Here is a 17,465-nt window from a genome sequence, read left to right on the forward strand (position 1 = left end):
GACACCTCCTGGTATAGAGGTCCTGGATGGCAGGAAGCTTGGCCCCGGTGATGTACTGGGCCATACGCACTACCCTCTGTAGTGCCTTGCGGTCGGAGGCCAAGCAGTTGCCATACCAGGCAGTGATGCAACCCATCAGGATGCTCTTGTCGGTGCAGCTGTAAAACCTTTTGAGGATCTGAGGACCCATGACACATCTAGATCCTCTATGAGGCTGTGGAGGGATCCAAATTGTGGATTTAAAAGAAAACATAAATCATCAGTGTATAATGACACCTTTGTTTTTAAGCCCTGGATTTCTAAACCCTTGATATTATTGTTATATCTAATTTGAATAGTTAATATTTCTATAGCCATAATAAATAGATATGCCGATAGTGGACAACCTTGTTTTACTCCTATTCACAGTTGAATACCTTCTGAGAATGTCACGACTTCCACCGAAGGTGGCTCCTCTTCCTGTTCGGGCGGCCCTCAGTGGTCATCGTCACCGGTCTACTAGCTGCCACCGATCCCCTTTTCCTTTTCGGTTGATTTTGTCTTATTGGTTACACCTGTTTCTTGTTTGGCTTGAGGGGGCTAAGCACCCTTTCCTCATCTGGACTGACCACCGTAATCTGGAGTATATCCGGGCAGCAAGGAGACTGAATCCTTGTCAGGCAAGGTGGGCCATGTTTTTCACCAGATTTAGGTTCACTATCTTTTATAGACCAGGTTCCCTCAACACGAAGGCAGACGCGCTGTCCTGTCTCAATGACACCAAGGATTGGTCCATCGATCCTACTCCCATCCTTCCAGCTTCATGGCTGGTGGCACCAATGGTATGGGAGGTGGATGCGGACATTGAGCGGGCGTTACGGTTGGAACATGTGCCTCCACAGTGACCAACCGGTCTTAAGTAAGTGCCGCTTGGTGTTCGTGATCAATTGATTCGGTGGGCTCATACGCTGCCCTTTTCGGGTCGTCCTGGTATTGCGAGGACAGTGCGGGGTCTTAGGGGGAAATACTGGTGGCCCACCTTAGCTAAGAACGTGAGGTTCTATGTCTCCTGTTCGATGTGCGCTCAGAGTAAGGCTCCTAGGCACCTGCCTAGAGGGAAGTTACAGCCCCTCCCCATTCCACAACGGCCATGGTCTCATCTGTCGGTGGACTTCCTTAACGATCTTCCCCCGTCTCAGGGGAACACTACGATCCTGGTCATTGTGGATCGGTTTTCTAAGTCCTGCCGTCTCCTCCCGTTTCCCTGTCTCCCTACGGCCCTACAGACTGCGGAGGCACTGTTTACCCACGTCTTCCGGCACTACAGGGTGCCTGAGGACATCGTTTCTGATCGGGGTCCCCAGTTCACGTCCCGAGTTTGGAGGGTGTTTATGGAGCGTCTGGGGATCTCGGTCAGCCTGACCTCGGGTTATCACCCTGAGAGTAATGGGCAGTTGGAGAGAGTGGGTAGGTTTCTGCGGTCGTATTGCCAGGACTGGCCAGGAGAATGGGCGAGGTACGTCCCATGGGCGAAGGTGGCTCAGAACTCACTCTGCCACTCCTCCACGAACATGTCACCGTTTCAATGCATGTTGGGCTACCAGCCGGTCCTGCCACCGTGGCATCAGAGTCAGACCGAGGCTCCTGCGGTGGAGGAGTGGGTGCAGCGCTCTAAGGAGAGCTGGAGGACCATCCAGGAATCACTTAACCTCTTTCAGCTAGGGGGCACTATTTTTATGTTTGGAAAAATAATGTTCCCAATGTGAACGGCCTATTTCTCAGGCCTATATGAAAGAATATGCATATAATTGACAGCTTAGGATAGAAAACACTCTAAAGTTTCCAAAACTGTCAAAATATTGTCTGTGAGTATAACAAAACTGATATTGCAGGCGAAACCTGAGGAAAATCAAACCAGGAAGTGGCTTCTATTTTGAAAGCTCCATGTTCAATAGCCTGCCTTTGCTCCATTTAAAGGGATATACACCATATTCCGTTTCCTATCGCTTCATAAAGGAGTCAACAGTTTTTGGACATAGTTTAAGGCTTTTATTTTGAAAAATGAGCGAGAAAGATAACATTGCGGCAGGTGTTCGCATGAGTTTTGCTTGCGCAACAGAGCTTGGGCAGCCATCATCTCTCCCTCTCCTACTGAAAAGGAGTTGATATATTATCGATTATATATTTTAAAAAGAACCTGAGGATTGATTATAAAAAAACATTTGACATGTTTCTGTGGACATTATGGATACTATTTGGAATTTTCGTCTGCATTGTCGTGACCGCTCGAGCCTGTGGATTTCTGAACATAACGCGACAAACAAACTGACCTAATCTTTATGGAACAAAAGGAACATTTGTTGTGTAACTGGGAGTCTCGTGAGTGAAAACATCCGAAGATCATCAAAGGTAAACTATTAATTTGATTGCTTTTCTGATTTTCGTGACCAAGCTACTTGATGCTAGGTGTTCATAATGTTTTGTTGATTATCCCGCTAACGGGATAGGTAGCGTCAAGAAGTTTTAAGCAAGCTGGTGGATGGCAGAAGAGGAACGCTGACCGCCACCACAGTGAGGCCCCCGTGTTCGCACCTGGGGACAGGTTCTGGCTCTCGACCCGAAACCTTCTTACTATCGTATTAACCCCTAAGTGTCTCTCCTCAGGCCGGTGGTAGCTGGTCCCCTGCAGGAAGGTGTGGTGCCGGAGGTCCCGGCACTACCACGACTTCCACCGAAGGTGGCTCCTCTTCCTGTTTGGGCGGCGCTCGGCGGTCGTCGTCACCGGTCAACTAGCTGCCACCGATCCCCTTTTCCTTTTCTGTTGTTTTTGACTTATTGGTTACACCTGTTTCTGGTTTGGGGTTTGGTTAGGGCTATTTAAGCCGGTTATGCCCGCCTGCTTTTGTGCAGGCTTGTTTCTCTGTTCGTTTTGTGGATGTGTTATTTCTGTACTTTCTCCAGACTGTTTGTGTCCTGTTTTTGGGCCAGTCATTGTATGCGCCTGGTGTTTTGGCGTGACCTTTCTGTCACCGGAATAAATACGGTTGTTCTTAACCCTCTGCTCTCTGCGCCTGACTCCGCCCACTACTCCTAGAAGTCGTAACAGAGAAGTAGCCATTATTTACTATTTTACACCTTGCATTACTATACATAACTTTAACCCATTGTATAAGAGATTCTCCAAAATATAAATATTCCAGGCATAGAAATTCCAGTCGTACTTTATCAAAAGCCTTTTCAAATTCAGCTATGAATACCAGGCCTGGTTTCCAAGATTTTTCATAGTTTTCTATTGTTTTCAATACTTGTCTTATATTATCTCCAATGTATCGTCCATGGAAATGTGTGTTCTTGGTAAGAGAGGCAGACACTGGATTTGTCCATTTAGGCTGGTATTTACACAGTGGCAGAGGGATGGGTTGTGTAGTCATGTTTGACAATGTCTCTTCGAGCCAAGCCAAGCAAACAGGGTGTAATCAGAACGACATCTCTCCCTACATTCAGGGAGAGAATTCATATCTAAACACAACCTCAACGCAGCTGCATGCTGTAACATACACGCACCCACAAACAATCCTCTGGAGCGGGGATCTCGACAGCCAAGCCCCTGAAGCCCCTGATACTGTACATTTCTCCCAGTTGTAACGTGAGAGTGTGAGCTTATGGAAATGATGTTTCACAGTCTGTCAGAGGACTAATGAAAAAACATGTTCTCACAAAAAGGCCTTGCACTCCACACTGGTACATGTGGTGGGGATGGAAACTATAATAAATACACAGCTAAATGTAGGACATGCAGTATTTACCAGATTATTAGATATCTGACCTACCTCAAACTAAATCCAAAACCCAATGGAATGGAAGTGTGTGTGTGTGTGTGTGTGTGTGTGTGCGTGTGTGTGCATAATACACAGAATTTTCCTTTCATGGAAAAAATGAGAAGTTGGAAATTAGATATTTTTTAACACCCTACACATCAAATCAAATAAAATGTTATTGGTCACATACACATGGTTGGCAGATGTCAATGGGAGTGTAGCGAAATGCTTGTGCTTCTAGTTCCGACAGTGCAGTAATATCTAACAAATAATCTAACAATTCCCGAACAACTACCTAATACACACAAATCTAAAGGGGTGAATGAGAATATTTACATGTAAGCATATGGATGAGCGATGGCCGAGTGCATAGGCAAGGTGAAATAGGTGTATAAAATACAGTATATACATGTGATATGAGTAATGTAGGACATGTAAACATTATTTAAGTGTGATTATTTAGAGTGCATTGTCTAAAGTTACTATTTATTGATTCATTTATTAAAGTGGCCAGTGATTGGGTCTCAATGTAGGCAGCAGCCTCTCTGAGTTAGTGATTGCTGTTTAGCAGTCTGGTGGCCTTGAGATAGAAGCTGATTTTCCAGTCTCTCGGTGCCAGCTTTGATGCATCTGTACTGACCTCGCTTTCTGGATGGTAGCGGTGTGAACAGGAAGTGTTTTGGGTGGTTGTTGTCCTTGATGATCTTTTTGGCCTTTCTGTGACATTGGGTGCTGTAGGTGTCACGGAGGGAAGGTAGTTTGTCCCCAGTGATGCGTTGTGCAGACCGCACCACCCCCTGGAGAGCCTTGCAGCTGATGGCGGTGCATTTGCCATACTAGGCTGTGATACAGCCAGACAGGATGCTCTCGATTGTGCATCTGTAAAAGTTTGTCAGTTTTGGGTGACAAGCCACATTTCTTCAGCCTCCTGAGGTTGAAGAGGCACTGAAGGCGCCACGCCTTCGTCACCACTCTGTCTGTGTGAGCGGACCATTCTCAGTTCGTCTGTGATGTGTATGCCGAGGAACTTAAATCGTTCCACCTTCTCCACTGATGTCCCTTCGATGTGGATAGGGTGGTGCTCCCTCTGCTGTTTCCTGAAGTCCACAATAATCTCCTTTGTTTTGTTGAGGTTGAGTGAGAGGTTGTTTTCCTGACACCACACTCCAAGTGCCCTCACCCCCTCACTGTAGGCTTTCTCGTCATTGTTGGTAATCAAGCCCACTACTGTTGTGTTGTCTGCAAACTTGATGACTGAATTGGAGGCCTGCAGGGCCATGCAGTTGTGGGTGGACAGGGACTACAAGAGGTGAGCTGAGCACGCACCCTTGTGGGGCCCCAGTGTTGAGAGTCAGCGAAGTAGAGATGTTGTTTCCTACCTTCACCACCTGGGGGCAGGCCCGTCAGAAAGTCCAAGACCCAATTGCACAGGGCAGGGTCGAGACAAAGGGCCTCCAGCTTGATGATGAGCTTGGAGAGTACTTTGGTGTTGAATGCTGACCTGTAGTCAATGAACAGCAATGAACAGCATGCTTACATACAGTTGAAGTCAGAAGTTACCATACATTTAGGTTGGAGTCATTAAAACTTGTTTTTCAACCACTCCACAAATTTCTTGGCAAGTTGGTTAGGACATCTACTTTGTGCATGACACAATTCATTTTTTCAACAATTGTTGACAGACAGATTATTTCACTTAAAATTTACTGTATCACAATTCCAGTGGGTCAGAAGTTTACATACACAAAGTTGACTGTGCCTTTAAACAGCTTGGAAAATTCCATAAACGTATGTCATGGCTTTAGAAGCTTCTGATCGTTCATCTGTACAAACAATAGTACGCAAGTATAAACACCATGGGATCACGCAGCCGTAATACCGCTCAGGGAAGGAGACGCATTCTGTCTCCTAGAGATGAACCTACTTTGGTGCAAAAAGTGCAAATCAATCCCAGAACAACAGCAAAGGACCTTGTGAAGATGCTGGAGGAAACAGGTACAAAAGTATCTACAGTGGGGAGAACAAGTATTTGATAACCTGCAAAATCGGCAGTGTTTCCTACTTACAAAGCATGTAGAGGTCTGTCATTTTTATCATAGGTACACTTCAACTGTGAGAGATGGAATCTAAAACAAAAATCCAAAAAATCACATTGTACGATTTTAAAGTAATTAATTTGCATGACATAAGTATTTGATCACCTACCAACCAGTAAGAATTCCGTCTCTCACAGACCTGTTAGTTTTTCTTTAAGAATCCCTCCTGTTCTCCACTCCTTACCTGTATTAACTGCACCTGTTTGAACTCGCTACCTGTATAAAAGACACCTGTCCACACACTCAACCAAACAGACTCCAACCTCTCCACAATGGCCAAGACCAGAGAGTTGTGTAAGGACAATTGTAGACCTGCACAAGGCTGGGATGGGCTACAGGACAATAGGCAAGCAGCTTGGTGAGAAGGCAACAACTGTTGGCGCAATTATTAGAAAATGGAAGAAGTTGAAGATGACGGTCAATCACCCTCGGTCTGGGGCTCCATACAAGATCTCACCTCGTGGGGGCATCAATGATCATAAGGAAGGTGAGGAATCAGCCCAGAACTACACGGCAGGACCTGGCCAATGACCAGAAGAGAGCTTGGACCACAGTCTCAAAGAAAACCATTAGTAACACACTACGCCGTCATAGATTAAAATCCTGCAGCGCACGCAAGGTCCCCCTGCTCAAGACAGCGCATGTCCAGGCCCGTCTAAGTTTTCCAATGACCATCTGAATGATCCAGAGGAGGAATGGGAGAAGGTCATGTGGTTTGATGAGACAAAATTAGAGCTCTTTGGTCTAAACTCCACTCGCCGTGTTTGGAGGAAGAAGAAGGATGAGTACAAACCCAAGAACACCATCCCAACTGTGAAGCATGGAGGTGGAAACATCATTCTTTGGGGATGCTTTTCTGCAAAGGGGACAGGACGACTGCACCGTATTGAGGGGAGGATGGATGGGGCCATGTATCGCGAGATCTTGGCCAACAATTATTCTGACATTTCACATTCTTAAAATAAAGTGGTGATCTTAACTGACCCAAGACAGGGAATATTTACTAGGATTAAATGTCAGGAATTGTGAAAAACTGAGTTCAAATGTACAGTGCCTTGCGAAAGTATTCGGCCCCCTTGAACTTTGCGACCTTTTGCCACATTTCAGGCTTCAATCATAAAGATATAAAACTGTATTTTTTTGTGAAGAATCAACAACAAGTGGGACACAATCATGAAGTGGAACGACATTTATTGGATATTTCAAACTTTTTTAACAAATCAAAAACTGAAAAATTGGGCGTGCAAAATTATTCAGCCCCCTTAAGTTAATACTTTGTAGCGCCACCTTTTGCTGCGATTACAGCTGTAAGTCGCTTGGGGTATGTCTCTATCAGTTTTGCACATCGAGAGACTGACATTTTTTCCCATTCCTCCTTGCAAAACAGCTCGAGCTCAGTGAGGTTGGATGGAGAGCATTTGTGAACAGCAGTTTTCAGTTCTTTCCACAGATTCTCGATTGGATTCAGGTCTGGACTTTGACTTGGCCATTCTAACACCTGGATATGTTTATTTTTGAACCATTCCATTGTAGATTTTGCTTTATGTTTTGGATCATTGTCTTGTTGGAAGACAAATCTCCATCCCAGTCTCAGGTCTTTTGCAGACTCCATCAGGTTTTCTTCCAGAATGGTCCTGTATTTGGCTCCATCCATCTTCCCATCAATTTTAACCATCTTCCCTGTCCCTGCTGAAGAAAAGCAGGCCCAAACCATGATGCTGCCACCACCATGTTTGACAGTGGGCATGGTGTGTTCAGGGTGATGAGCTGTGTTGCTTTTACGCCAAACATAACGTTTTGTATTGTTGCCAAAAAGTTCAATTTTGGTTTCATCTGACCAGAGCACCTTCTTCCACATGTTTGGTGTCTCCCAGGTGGCTTGTGGCAAACTTTAAACAACACTTTTTATGGATATCTTTAAGAAATGGCTTTCTTCTTGCCACTCTTCCATAAAGGCCAGATTTGTGCAATATACGACTGATTGTTGTCCTATGGACAGAGTCTCCCACCTCAGCTGTAGATCTCTGCAGTTCATCCAGAGTGATCATGGGCCTCTTATCTCTGTCTTCTCCTTGTATGAGCTGAAAGTTTAGAGGGTCTTGGTAGATTTGCAGTGGTCTGATACTCCTTCCATTTCAATATTATCGCTTGCACAGTGCTCCTTGGGATGTTTAAAGCTTGGGAAATCTTTTTGTATCCAAATCCGGCTTTAAACTTCTTCACAACAGTATCTCGGACCTACCTGTTGTGTTCCTTGTTCTTCATGATGCTCTCTGCGCTTTTAACGGACCTCTGAGACTATCACAGTGCAGGTGCATTTATACGGAGACTTGATTACACACAGGTAGATTGTATTTATCATCATTAGTCATTTAGGTCAACATTGGATCATTCAGAGATCCTCACTGAACTTCTGGAGAGAGTTTGCTGCACTGAAAGTAAAGGGGCTGAATAATTTTGCACGCCCAATTTTTCAGGTTTGGATTTGTTAAAAAAGTTTTAAATATCCAATAAATGTCGTTCCACTTCATGATTGTGTCCCACTTGCTGTTGATTCTTCACAAAAAAATACAGTTTTATATCTTTATGTTTGAAGCCTGAAATGTGGCAAAAGGTCGCAAAGTTCAAGGGGGCCAAATACTTTCGCAAGGCACTGTATTTGGCTAAGGTGTTTGTAAACTTCAGACTTCAAATGTAGGTCCAGATGGGATAGGGCAGTGTGGACATTGGCTTTTTAGACTGGACATTGGCTAGAGTGTACTCGGGAGCGGTGTGCACATCTACGGAGCCCGGCCAGGTGGCCGCTTCATCTGCCCCTTCTGTGGCGTCGTTGTTTTGGATCGCCTACTGGAATTAGCTCCATTGTCCTGGGTGGTGGTACGAACAGAGGATCCGCTTCGGGAAAGTCATATTCCTGGTCGTAATGTTGGTAAGTTGACGTTGCACTTATATCCGATAGTTCTTCATGGCTGTATGTAATAAGATTTCCTGGGGTAACAATGTAAAACATTATACATAAAAAAACAGAATACTATATAGTTTCCTAAGTACTCGAAGCGAGGCGACCATCTCTGTCGGCGCCATTCTTTGCATACACTTAGAATGCTGAGATATGAAACTGCAACCTTGTATGTGGAGAAAGAGAGAAAGAAAGAGAGAGATTATTTACAGAGAGAGAGATGAACTGAGGGATAGAAGAGAAAGAAAGTGAATATGGAGGGAGAGAGAGAAACATGATCCTCTACTGGGTGATACGAGACTTCACAGAGGCTCTTATCCAACATAATTATTGTCACACTCATGCACACACACACGCACACACACACACACACTCTTTCTGTCTTGTTTATTTCATCAGCTGCCACTTTTGCATGGAGATAAGAAAATATTTAGAAATCAATAAGTAAAAGTTTATATTCATTGGAAGGCGTATATACTGTGATATCCCACGGGCCTGACTATTTCCATATGTTTGGTTTTATTGCTGGTTTCCTGCCTCGCTAATATGGATTTTATCAACTCAGCATGTGGATATAAAACTTTTTATATTTCTCCTCTTTAGATGTTGGAGCAAAAACGTATGTTTCCCTTTCAAAACTTTCCATCTTACCCCTGTGAGCTGACTATCAAGAGGTGATATGAATATAGACGCCGATGCTTACGCACACACAGAAGCTAATATTTGCACTCGCTCTCGTGTTCCAAGTTAATTCACACACACAACCAAGTTTTTTGGGGGGTAATCTCTCTCTCTCTCTCTCTCTCTCTCTCTCTCTCTCTCTCTCTCTCTCTCTCTCGAAAGCATTACACTCACAAATGATACAGAAGAATAAAGACATTTCAAATGTCATATTATGTGCAAAGAGTTCAAGTACAATAGGGAAAAACATAAATATGGGTTGTATTTACAATAGTATTTGTTTTTTACTGGTTGCCCTTTTCTTGCGGCAACATGTCACAAATCTTGCTGCTGTGATGGCACACTGTGATATCTCTCCCGCTCTCCCGCTCTCTCCCCCTCTCTCCCTTTCTCAGTACCTCTCTGTCCCTCCCTCCGTCCCTCTCTTTAGGGACCAAAGCTCAACAAGCGTAACAACTCTCGACATCTCCTATTCCTAATTTCAGTCGTTGACTATAAAACGGCAGGACTAACAGTCCCAGAGGCCTAACCCCCAGTCAGCCAGGTAGTAAACTCAGGTTTTAAGAGATATAATATAATCCAGCTAGCAGTTTAACAGTCCAAAGCCCCGACAGCTCAAGACTTGATAATCCTACCTTCAGATTACATTACATCTCTGCAGCTTTTTAACAAGTAGTAGTGAAATGTGGTTGCTGACATAGTTCGAGCATTATACTGACAACACCATGATTACTGCAGGGGCCACTGAGTGTACTGAATATATGCCTTCATTGTAAATTCATTGGGATAGAAATTATGATAATTGACTGTATCATTATCATATTGATCTAGGTCACATGTACATGATGTCACTTGCTCACCATACTCCACGCACCACCTCAACCCCTCCCCATGTCCCGCTGTCATTTTAGACAGCTGTGGGCCCCTAACAGTGTTTGAACTCTGACCTTGTCACGTTTCAGTGGATGGGGGGATAGGGGTCTAGGGGGCTTGAACATTGGTGTCAGAGAGAGGGGTCCTGGGACAAAAGCCCTGCTTGTGGTGGGTGTATGCGGGTTCCCTTGGGTCACGGAGCATCACCCCTCTCCTCTCCACATCACCCCACTCTCCTCTCTACAGAGACGTTAAGAGGGACAATGGTCTGTTTCTGCCCCACACAGCCCGGTGCTTGGGATGCATACTGAACAGAGCCATGCGTGCTATCACTTCAGACGGGATTACTTCTCTCTTTCTCTTTTAATCACTAGTCTCTACATCCTGTACTCTTCTCACTCCTTCATCCTCCCCTCTTCTTCCCTCCATCATATGCCTCCTATTCCCTTATTCAGTGTGCTTCTAAGGGCAGACAACCCAGCTGGTTCTTCTAGCTGACCTCTGAATGCATAGCTCAGTTAGAAACCCTCACTCTGTCTCACACACACACACACACACCAATCTCTACCGCTGCCATCACTGCAAGAATGCCAGCAAGATAAATTAGTGGTGGAATGAGACAAAAAGCGACAGCATTGTCCTTCTTTCAACTAGGGGTTCAACAAGAGTTAAAGAGAAAGGGGGAGCAATAGAAAAATGTCAGCCATGTTCCTCAATTCAACTAAGGGTTAGATCTGAGTGTTTCCCTGGTACTTCTGTCAGTCTTCCATTTTGTGTGTGACTGACCCCTCTGGTCCTCCAGTTGCACCTCAGCGAAGGGACTCTCTGTGAAGTGGCAGCCATTATGTGTCCAAATGTGATTAACTTGCAGCATTCACGGGATTGTTCGCTAACACAATACAGATGGACAGGCTAGGAGTCCACTAACAAACCCCACAAGCCAAAGGGCCCCAGTCCCAGCCACTTGACAAGAACCTGGGGGTTACACAACTACTGCTAAAAATAGTTCCTGTTGTCAAGAAGTGCTTGTGTATGTAGTGTTTGAATGGGTGTGTTCACTGACTTTCAAGTTACTTTAGTACACCAGGGTGGAGAAGAACAAGTGAATTATTAGTGAAGTTTACCTCCTCACCGAAGATATACTGGTAACAAAGTTGTTTATCTATTGTTTTGACCTTACTTACCCTAACCCTTACTTTTCTGTAAACAGAGATACTCAAGTTCTCTCCTGTCCTCACTCAGGGCTGAGCAATAGACCACTTGAAAACCTCTCATTCTGGAACAGAAATAATAATGTCTTATGAAGCAGATGAAGATTCCCTGAATGCCGACATTGGTATTTCTGTGAAATAATCACAACAGGGACGACTAGCTATTTGATATAATTTAATTATCCTCATAGAACAACAAACATGGCTTTGTGGCCCGCATATGATGCATTTTAGCTCTATTTTACTCTCTCACTCTCTCTGTTTATCACTCTTTCACCAAACAATGTTGTTATGTCTGATTGAACTAGAAAGAAGTGTGTGAGAGAGAGAGAGAGAGAGAGAGAGAGAGAGAGAGAGAGAGAGAGAGAGAGAGAGAGAGAGAGAGAGAGAGAGAGAGAGAGAGAGAGAGAGAGAGAGAGAGAGAGAGAGAGAGAGAGAGAGAGAGAGAGAGAGAGAGAGAGAGAGAGAGAGCCAAGGTGTTGACGGGCACTGTAAGATCTAGGGGTGATTGTCATAATTAGTCTTGACTGATGTAGCATATTAAGCAGAAAACAATTAGCATACATAATACTGCTCCAGCCATCTGAGTGTTGTTGGATACACTGGACTTAGGCCCACGTCCAAACAGTCACACCATGGGAACTTTGATGCTTGGGTTTTGTTGGCAAACATACCAAATCAATTTGTGCCCTGAAAGGCTGCAGTGTCTTGTGGGTAATTGTGACACCGGTTTCTTTGGGGCTTCAACTGGAGGGTTGTGAAAGCCCTCTCCCTCCACCTCTCCCTTATTGATGGTTTGCCTTTTTCTATGCATTATTAAGGTTATCATTAGTTATATTTTTGGTATAATTAATCATACTGTATTTCTTGTTGGAATTGCCCTGTTTTTTTGTTGTGGATGGCGACCCACATGGGGACACCGTCCCTGTCCCTATGCCACGGCTTTAGGTGTGTTACTGAAGCCACTGTCACTGTGGAGGAGTTTCTGGTCGCCGTAGGAGAGAAGGTCAGATATGAGAATGTTGCTTATGCATCGCGGATGAATAAAGCGGTGGTGGTTTTTCTTAAAGAAGAGTGTCTTGTTGATCAGATGGTTGAGCATGAGTACTTCTTAAAGAAGAGCGTCTGGTTGATCGTATGGTTGTGCATGGTGTACTTCTTAAAGAAGAGCGTCTGGTTGATCGTATGGTTGTGCATGGTGTACTTCTTAAAGAAGAGTGTCTTGTTGATCAGATGGTTGAGCATGGTGTAATTCTTAAAGGAATGTTTATTCAAGTTACGCCTCTTTTTTCTCCGTCAACAAGGGTAAATATTTCGAATGTACTGCCGTTTATTCCCAATGAAGTATTGGAGCGCAAGTTATTGCGGGTTGGGAAGTTTACAAGTTCAATTAAGATTGTCCCGTTGGGTTTCAAACACCCGGATCTGAAACAGGTTATGTCGTTTCAAACACCCGTCTCTGAAACAGGTTATGTAATTTAAAACACCCGGCTCTGAAACAGGTTATGTCAATTCAAACAACCAGCTCTGAAACAGGTTATGTAATTTAAAACACCCGGCTCTGAAACAGGTTATGTCAATTCAAACAACCAGCTCTGAAACAGGTTATGTCATTTCAAACAACCAGCTCTGAAACAGGTTATGTCATTTCAAACATCCGGCTCTGAAACAGGTTATGTCATTTCAAACAACCAGCTCTGAAACAGGTTATGACATTTCAAACATCCGGCTCTGAAACAGGTTATGTCATTTCAAACATCCGGCTCTGAAACAGGTTATGTCATTTCAAACACCCGGCTCTGAAACAGGTTATGTCATTTCAAACACCCGGCTCTGAAACAGGTTATGTCATTTCAAACACCCGGCTCTGAAACAGGTTATGTCATTTCAAACACCCGGCTCTGAAACAGGTTATGTAATTTCAAACATCTGGCTCTGAAACAGGTTATGTCATTTCAAACATCCGGCTCTGAAACAGGTTATGTCATTTCAAACATCCGGCTCTGAAACAGGTTATGTAATTTCAAACATCCGGCTCTGAAACAGGTTATGACGTTTTGGCAACAGGTGTTTATGTTTTTGGACTCACCGAAGCAGACTTTGGAGTTATCTTTTAAAGTCAAGTAAGACAACAGACTGTATATGGCTTATGCTAGTACAGGTAGTCAACGGTGTTTTGAGTGTGGCCATAAGCGACATGCTTGCCCGGAAAGGGAGAAGGCAGAGGGAGGGGTGCGGGTGGTCCTTGTAACACCTGGGCCCACTGATGTAGGGAGAGGCGGGCCGTGGTAGAGCAGCCACAAGCACCTGTTGCTGAGGAACAATTTGTCCATGTTGAGGGTACTGAGATGCAGATGGTACCAGAGGGGAAGACAGCATCTGTTATGCAGCAGAAAAATATTGTTGCAGGAGGTAAGGATGAATTTCCCCAGACTGGTGAGGAGACGCCCAGTACGAGTGATGGGGTACAGGAGGGGGTTCAGGTGGAACTAGTCTCCCAGGCAGTGGAGGAGATGTCCACTATGAGTAAGAGGGTACAGGAGGGGGTTCAGGTGGGGTTAGTCTCCCATGTACTGGAGGAGATGCCCGGTACGAGTGATGGGGTTCAAGTGGGGAGTGTTGAGAGGGATGTAGCTGAGCGGAGTCAGGAGCCTCAGTTGAGGAAGATCAGGAGAAGGATATGGATATCTCTTTTGATACGATAGCAGCTGGTGACAAATCTATTTACAATCTAGAGGAGGTAAATGGGTTTCGGGATCAGACAAATTGATTGCCATATGGCAGATTTCTTTGATGTTGATACGTTTGTGAGGTCAGCTGTGATGTTACAGAAGACGGTGGGGTTAGATCAGTTGAGGGTGAAGAAGCGTTTCCACTTGAGGAAATTGGTTACTGATGTTACGGCAGCAAAAGGTAGTGAGAAACGTGTTAAGGTGAAGAGAAAATTAAAACAATGATAGGATAGGATGTTATTTTCTCTATGTCTTGTTTATCTGCTGTTTCTTCAGTTTTTCCTTTCTCTTTTCAATATAGCAGTCAATTGCAAGGATCTATAATCAATGTAAGCAAACTGAGTGTGATATATAAGTATAGCACATAGCAAAACTCACTTGGATTATATTGGCTTTGAGGCAAGCCTTGCATTTGGTTTTCAAAGTGGGTAACAGAATCAAAGCGGCCACCTTTTACAGAGATGTGCTCGGCATGAAGATTTTGCATCACAAAGAGTTTGAAGAAGGATGTAAGGCAACTTGTACGGGCCCTTTTGATGGAAAATGGAGCTAGACAACGGTCGGCTTTGGGCCAGAGGATGATGACTTTGTGGCTGAACTGATCTACACACACACACACACACACACACACACACACACTCACACACACAGCTTTCATTAGAGATCTCTTCTGTTACACGTTCGAAACTACAACCTTTTTTTCCCTTCTCTTCATACCCCTCTCTGAAGGTTGGTTCAGGTGTGTCAGAGTGTTTGCTTTATGTTTAAAGATCCAGGTGATGCTGCCAGATCACCTCTCCAAACCTGTTCTCTGTTGACAATTAGCTGATTCTCCCTGTTCTGTAATGCTTTGACGTAGAAAAAACATTTGCATAGTGGACCGACAGGTGTCTCTTTCTCTCTCTCTCTCTCTCTCCCTCTCTCTTTTTCTCTCTTTTGCTCTCTCTCTCTCTTCATCTTCGCATATCATCTTTCTCTTATCCCTCTCCCTTGCTCTCGCTCTCTCTCTCTCTCTCTCTCCTTCATCTTGTTCTTCACCTCTCTTCTTTCTTTTCTCCCTCCCTCCCTCCCTCCCTCCCTCGCTCCCTCTCTCTCTCCCTCTTATCTCTCCCTACTCCATCATCTCTCTCTTTGTGCTGAACCCCTGGGTTTAGGCCTCCAGAGTGTACACCCATGCCAGGGTTAACCCCACCCCAGCCCTGGGCTCTCTGTCTGAAGTTCCGTGGGCTGTTTGAGACAAGGAGGAGGAAAGAGGTAAATTTTAGGACCCCTGGGAGGAAATACAGAGAGAGGACAGAGAGAGGAGATAGAAGTTAAAGAGGGGACAGAGTGAAATTAAGTGACAGAGCGAAGGAAATTACGAAAGAGAGAGGGGGGGTTAGAGGGCTGTAAAAGAGCTAGTAAATGACAGAGAAGGAGAGAGGTAGAGAGAAGAAGAAGAGCGGTACACTCCCTCTCTCTTTCTTTCCGCCCTCATTGCTCTGCCCTCAACTTCTGGACTTGTATCTGTGCTGTTGTGCCTTTTGTTGCTAACTGGCTAACTTCCAAACGTAACAGTTTTTACTTTTAATACATTTACTAACGTCTTAACTTTTTTCATGCAACTTTTTCACTCCGGACGCTTTTCTGGACATGGTTCTACAGGACCTCCACCAGCCGAAAAAGCTAAGTAGTAACATTAACACTATGCCATCTAATTGCAGTTGCTATTCTCATAATATACAGGAGAACTATCACCTTATGGTGAGGATAGCCGTGCTGCAAGCACAGCTTCAGGTGCAATCGTTAGGCAGGGCAATTTAAGTTTAGGAAAGGAGGAAACAGTGTCTGTGCCACCAGTAAGTACAGTTAGTAGTATACATCCTACCGCACAGTTCCCACAGCCGGACAATTTTATCAAGGCTTCTGGAAAGAAATGCTGTCGGCATTCTCAACAGGTGTCGCTCATTCAGCCGACAGAAACTTTCAACCGGTTCTCCCCATTAAGCAGCGAGTCAGAGTCAGAGGCCTAGCCTTCTCAGGTCTCTCCTCCACTCATTACAGGGTCTGAGCCGCCGAAGCCTCCCACCATTAGCTCGGACAAATTGAAAACCCTAGTCATTGGCGACTCCATTACCCGCAATATTAGACTTAAAAAGAATCATCCAGTGATCATACACTGTTTACCAGGCTGCAGTGCTACTGACGTGAAGGCTAATCTGAAGAGGGTGCTTGCTGGCTGAGGCTAAAACTGGTGAGTGTAGAGAGTATAGGGATAATGTTACCCACGACGACATCAACAGTGTTAGGATGAAACAGTCAGATGTCACCAAGCGCAACATAGCTTCAGCATGCAAATCAGCTAGAAAGATGTGTCGGCATCGAGTAATTGTCTCGGGCCCCCTCCCAGTTAGGGGGAGTGATGAGCTCTATAGCAGTGTCTCACAACTCAATCACTGGTTGAAAGCTGTTTTCAGCCCCTCCCAAAATCTAGAATGAGTAGATAATTGTCCCTCTTTCTGGGACTCCCCCTCAAACAGGAAAAAGTCTGGACTGCTGAGGAGTGACGGACTCCATCCTAGCTGGAGGAGTGCTCTCATCTTATTTATGAACATAGACAGGGCTCTAACTCATCTAGCTCCACAATGAGATAGGGTGCAGGCCAGGCAGCAGGCTGTTAGCCAGCCTGCCAGCTTAGTGGGGTCTGCCACTAGCACAGTCAGTGTAGTCAGCTCAGCTATCCCCATTGAGGCCGTGTCTGTGCCTTGATCTAGGTTGAGCAAAACAAAACATGGCTGTATTCGCCTTAGCAATCTCACTGGAATAAAGACCTCCTCCATTCATGTCATTATTGAAAGAGATTGTGATATCTCACATCTCAAAATAGGGTTGCATATATTAGCAATTTTTGACAGATTTTTTTTTCAGTTTACTAGGGGTACCCAATCTCTCCAAAGGGGGCATATGTCTGCCATATCCTTAACAGGTTAATGTTAGATTCCTCACTTCCAAGGCATTCATAGTCAATATACCAATCACTGATCAAAATCTTGATGTGATTGGCCTGCCTAAATCATGGCTCAAGCCTGATGAATTTACTGTGCTAAATCAGGCCTCCTCCTGGTTACACTAGTGAC

General features: G+C 44.7%; 1 protein-coding gene and 1 pseudogene across 3 annotated transcripts in view; one reads left to right on the plus strand and one right to left on the minus strand.

The window, feature by feature from the left end:
* Nucleotides 1-17,465, minus strand: part of LOC110536342 (ephrin-A5-like) — a 197,516-nt gene that overhangs the window by 113,657 nt on the left and 66,394 nt on the right. The gene's annotated exons all lie outside the window — the stretch shown is intronic.
* On the plus strand, nucleotides 15,580-17,207 carry LOC149979850 (uncharacterized; annotated as a pseudogene).

This window comes from Oncorhynchus mykiss, chromosome 11 (genome assembly GCF_057628025.1).
Source record: "Oncorhynchus mykiss isolate SJ-2025 chromosome 11, ASM5762802v1, whole genome shotgun sequence".
Classification (NCBI taxonomy): domain Eukaryota; kingdom Metazoa; phylum Chordata; class Actinopteri; order Salmoniformes; family Salmonidae; genus Oncorhynchus; species Oncorhynchus mykiss.